Source organism: Pipistrellus kuhlii, unplaced genomic scaffold (assembly GCF_014108245.1).
Source record: "Pipistrellus kuhlii isolate mPipKuh1 unplaced genomic scaffold, mPipKuh1.p scaffold_m20_p_11, whole genome shotgun sequence".
Classification (NCBI taxonomy): domain Eukaryota; kingdom Metazoa; phylum Chordata; class Mammalia; order Chiroptera; family Vespertilionidae; genus Pipistrellus; species Pipistrellus kuhlii.
This window is the reverse complement of record NW_023425416.1, coordinates 1,471,638-1,477,340: the sequence shown is the minus strand read 5'-3', so window position 1 is coordinate 1,477,340 and position 5,703 is coordinate 1,471,638. Positions and strand designations below refer to the sequence as shown.

Here is a 5,703-nt window from a genome sequence, read left to right as displayed (position 1 = left end):
TTGACCTGTAGTTCAATCGCTTAGGCTTTTTTTTTTTTTTTTCAAAGATTTTCTTCATTTTCTTCATGACCATAGCTTCTCTTTTCATTATCTTAATTGTGTCCTTTGCAGAAGAGAACTTTTTAGTTTTAATGAAATTCAAGTTACCAATTTTTTACTTCATGGACAATGCTGTTAGTATTGTATATAAAAAGCTATAGCCAATTCCAATGCCACTAGATCATCTCCAGTTTTATCTTCTAGGAGGTGTATAGTTTTGCATTTTAGTCAATAATCATTTCTGGGTTAATTTTGTGAAGGTGTAAGATCAGTATCTAGATTTTTTTCATTTCTTACATGGATGTTGTTATTCCAACACCAGTTGTTGAAAGGGTTTTTAAAAATATTATGTCATGATCAAGTAGGGTGCATTCCAGAGGCACAAGAATGCTTCAACATACACAAATCCATCAATGTGATATACCACATTAGCAAAATAAAGGATAAAAACCATATGACCATACCAATAGGTGCAGAAAAGGCACTTGATAAGCTATCACATCCATTTGTGATTAGAACACTCAATAAAATGGGTTTAAGGTGGAAGCATCTCAATATAATACTGGCCATATGTGACAAAGGCTCAGATAATACCATACCCAATGGTGAAAAACTGAAAGCATTTTCTCTAAGGTCAGGACCAAGAGAAGGATGTCCACTCTCACCACTCCATTTCAACATAGTACTGAAAGTCCTAGCCAGAGCAATCATGCAAGAGAGAGCAGGAAAAGGAACACAGTGGGAAGAAAGAAGTAAAAGCGTCACTTGTTGCAGATGACATGATTCTTTAAAAAGAAAACTCTTAAGACTTCATTAAAAAAATCTTAGAAACAGTAAACAAATAGAGTGAAGTTGCAAAAATGTGCAAAAAATGTGCAAAAATCCACTGAATTCCATATAATAAAGATAAAATTTCAGAAAAAGAAATGGATAAAATACTTCCTTTTGTAATTCCAATGAAGAGAATAAAATACCTAGAAATAAACTTAATGTGAAGGACCTATATATGCTGAAAACTACTAAGTATTATCAAAAGAGATTGGAAAGACATTATGAAATGAAAAGATCTTCCATGTACATGGATTAAAAGAATCAACATAATTAAAATGTCAATATTAATCAAAGCAATATACAGATATAATGCAATCCTTATCAATATACCAATGACATGTTTTAAAGAAATAGAACAAACAATAATCAGATTTGTATGGAACCAGAGTGATGACAAATAGCCAAAGCAATCATGAGAAAAACAAAATAGATCCGAAAGTATCACACTCCCTGACTTCAAATTATGCTACAAAGTGAGAGTAATCAAAACAGCATGATATTGGCAGAAAAACAGATGCACAGACCAATGGAACAGAACTGAGAGCCCAAACATAAATGGGCATGTATATGGGCAAATAATTTTCAATATAGGAGCCAATAACATACAAGAAAAAAAGAAAGCCTCTTTAATAAATGGTACCAGGAAAATTGAAAAGCCACATGCAGAGGAATTAAACCAGACTACTATTTATCCCTATATATATATATTTTAAAAAATAACTCAAAATGGATCAAAGACCTAAATATAAAATCTGAAACAATGAATTACACAGCCCTGGCCAGCATGGGGCAGTGGTTAGAGTGTTGACCTGCACACCAAAGAGTTTCCATTTTGATTTCCAGTCAAGGGCAGGTACCTGGGCTGCAGGTCTGGTTTTTGGCCCCAGTCAGGGAGCATGCAGGAGGCAACAACGGATGTGTCTCTCTCACATGGATGTTCCTCTCTCTGCTGGAAGCCAAGATCCATAGTAATGAACATAAACGGGGAAAGTCCAGTCAGAAGGCTGAATGGGGCTCTGGTATTCACAGGGCTGAATGTCTGCATTTTATTTCCTGTTGCTGTCTCAGTAGCCAAAGGCAACCCCCAAACCTGATGATCTCTTTACTGTTTACTAAACATTACCATTGATATGGCTGTGTGCATTCCTAAAAGGCAATTGTGTATTCTAGTAAATAAACAGATGGGAACAAAGATTCAATGAAACTTGGTCCCTGGAACCAAGTTCACGACTGGCTTCCCCCATAATTTCCAAATTTGTATTTCTTGTCTTATGTATTAGTCTTTGAGCCCAGGCCACGCTGGCAGAGGCTTCACATCTTTTCCTCTCTTTAAAAATCAATGGGGAAAATATCCTCAGGTGAGGATTTATAAAAATATAAAAGAAAATAATAAAAGAAAGAAAGAAGTACATAGGAGAAAACATAGGCATTAAAGGTATGGACTTTGGTCATAGAGGACATTTTATGAGTTAACCTCCTAGGCAAGGAAAGTAAAGGCAAAATACATGAGTGAGACTATACCAAGCTAAAAGGCTTCTGCACAGCAAAAGAATCCGCCAACCAAAGAAAAAAGCAACCAACAGAATGGGAGAAGATGTTTGCAAACAACAGTTCTGACAGGGGTTAATATTCAAAATAAATAACTCATAACTCAACACTGAAAGATGAAACAGAGGGGCTGGAGACCAGGATACCAGGACACAGGCTATATTGAAGGAGAATACGCCGCCGGCGGCTGCCTTCCGGAGGGGAAAGAGGAAGAGGGCCGGGTGCAGGCACGTTTTAAGGCACGTGTGTCAAACACAAGGCCCTCGGGCCAAATCCGTCCCGCCAGGCCTTGCAATGTGGCCCGCACCACGCTGTCATCACTGCACTCCGCTGCGTTTCCATCACAATGACAGTTTATGACTGTTCAGTAAACCATTCGGCCTGCGATTTAGGCTGGATTTTAGATTTTGGCCCCTTCTCTGATTGAGTTCGACACCCCTATTTTAAGGGGAGGAAAGACAAGGGGTTGGGCTTAGGGCACTCAGCACACACTGGTTGGTGGTTTCATGTAAGGCACATGATTAGGGACCTAGGGATTTAGGAATCAGGGCTTAGAATATTTGGCTGGCGCTGATTGGTGGTTCAGTGCTCAGGAATGTCTGGCCGCTGGTGGAATTTTGTCATTCTCCATCCATTAGTTGGAGGAAGGGAAAATCTATCAAACACCAAACAAACAACCCTGTTTAAAAATGAGCCAATAACCTGAACAGACACTGCTTCCAAGAAGACAAAAAAAAAAAAAAAAAAAAAAAAAAAAAAAGGCTTAAGACATGTGAAAAAATGCTCAACTTCATTAGCTACTAGGGAAATGCAAATCAAAAGTACAATGAAACACCAAGTGTTAGAAGGCTATTTTCAAAAAGACGAGTAAGAACAAGTGTTGGAGAAGATGTGGAGAAGAAGGAACCCCATTCACGGCTGGTGGGATGTGAACTGGCGCAGCCACCGTGGGGAACAGTGTGGCGGCTCCTCAGAAAAGGACGGATAGAGTTACCATGTGACCCAACAACCCCTCTACTCAAAGTTTTTAAAACATTTATTCACAAAGATACATGGACACTGTGTTCTTTGGGCATTATCACAGTGGCTATGCTTAGAAACAGCGGAAGTGTACTTTGCTAGATGATTGGACAAAGAAGCCGTAGTAAATATATACAACAAAATACTACTCAGCCATAAGAAAATATGAAATATTGCCATTTGTGACAACATAGATGGACCTTGAGAATATCATGCTAAGTACAGTAAGTCACAGAGAAAAAGGTAAGAACCATATGATTTCACTCATATGTGCGATGTGAAACTGAACCTCAGGCATGCAGACAGACAACTGTTCGGTGGTTACAGATGGCGGCAGTAAAGGGGTCACACACAGAGATGGGAGAAGGCTGGTCTTTGGGGGGTGGGCCCACAATACAATCTTCAGATGGTGCATCATAGAAATGTACATGTGAAACTTATATAAGCTTATGACCAGTGTCACCCCAATATATTTCATTTAAAATGTATTTACCAAGGGGGAAATGAACAGGCGTTTTTGGTTTCTTTTTCTTCGAATATAAGTTGACTACATTTTCTTGGTTTGTTTCTAGGCTCTCTCTCTTGTTCTGTTGATCTATTATTTCACCAATTTTGGTTATCATAGCTGATAGCAACTCTTAAAATCAGGTAGTGTCAATACTCCATTTTGTTTTTCTCTCATTGTTGTGTTGAGTATTCCAGTTCTTTTCTGTTTTCATATAAACCTTAGAATCAGTTTATTGGTATCCACAAAATAATTTGCTGGGATTTTGATTGATTAGGATTTCCTTAAATGTATATATCGCTTCTCGGCCTTTTGGCTAAGATCAAGTGTAGTATCTGTTTTTATCAGTTTAAATGTATAGATAAAGTTGGAAAGGACTGATAGCTTACTATTTTGTCTTCATTACATAAAATATTTTCCATTTACTTAGCTCTTCTTTGATTTCTTTCATCAAAGATTTGCAGTTTTTCTCATGTACATCTTGTAATTTGTTAGATTTATACCCAAGCCTTTCACTTTTTTGGTACTAATGTGAGTGGCATTATGTTTTTAATTTTAAATTTCAATTGTTTATTGCTGGTATATGAGAAAGTGATTGATTTTTTTTTTTTTTTTTTTTTTTTTTTTTTTTTTACCTATTCATCTTATGTCCTGCAACCTTGCTATAATCACTTATTAATTCTAGGAGATTTTTTGGTGACTGGGATTTTCCACATAGACCAATGGTCGACAAACTGCAGCTCGAGATTCACATGTGGCTCTTTGGCCCCTTGAGTGCGACTCTTCCACAAAATACCACGTGCGGGCGCGCACATACAGTGTGATTGAAACTTAGAGGCCCATGCAAAGTCAGTTTTCGGCTCTCAAAAGAAATTTCAATCATGGAACTGTTGATACTTGGCTCGGTTGACTAATGAGTTTGCTGACCACTAACATAGACAATTGTGTCTTCTGGGTACAACGTTTTACATTTTCCTTTCCAATATGTGAGCCTTCCATCTCCTTTTCCTGTCTTTTTGCATTAGTTGGGACTTCCACTATGATGTTAATAGGCGTGGTGAGACAGAACATCTCATATTAACAGAGAGGATTTAGTTTCTCACAACTACGAGTACTTTACAGCAGTTTTTTCAAGTTGAGGCAGTCCCTCCATTCCTGGTTTGTTTGAGGTTCTTATCAAAGGTACTGGACTTTGTCAAAGGTTTTTTGTGATTCCATTGATATTATATGGTTTTTCTTTTTTAGTCTGTTGATGTGATGCTTTGGACAATAATAGATTTTCAAGCAAAACTGTCTTTTTATGAGCTGAAATTGTATTTTTGATCAAGTTTCATTGATCAGTTTTTCTTTCTGGTTTTGCTTTTGGTTTTATATCTAGGCTTCCTTTTATTGGGATTCCCTTTAATTAGTAGAAGATAAAATAACATTAAGTAGGTGAGGGCTTTTTAACAATCGTGTTTTGGAGCCATAAGAATTAGGCAGCATCACCTTTTGTGAGCCATTGTAATAGGACCATAGCAGCTGAAGAGGAGCAGAGCTTTGACGTTAAACTAGAGAAGGTCTGGCAAAGCATTTGGTGACTCTGGCTAATAAACTCTTTAAAGTCCACCTTGGGTTAGCATAACATCAACCTGACCAAGTCGGAAAATGCCTGAAATTCAGCCGCCTCCCCTGCAGGCAGCTCCCGGAGAGAGCGCGCTGTTTTCTAATCCGGAAAGGCACCCTCCCTCACAGGGGCCTGCCAGTGACAGTGCATCAGG

General features: G+C 38.0%; 1 pseudogene; it reads left to right on the top strand.

Moving 5' to 3' along the window:
* The first annotated feature begins 4,239 nt into the window (after positions 1–4,239).
* Positions 4,240–4,378, top strand: LOC118715824 (annotated as a pseudogene).
* The last annotated feature ends 1,325 nt before the right edge of the window (positions 4,379–5,703 follow it).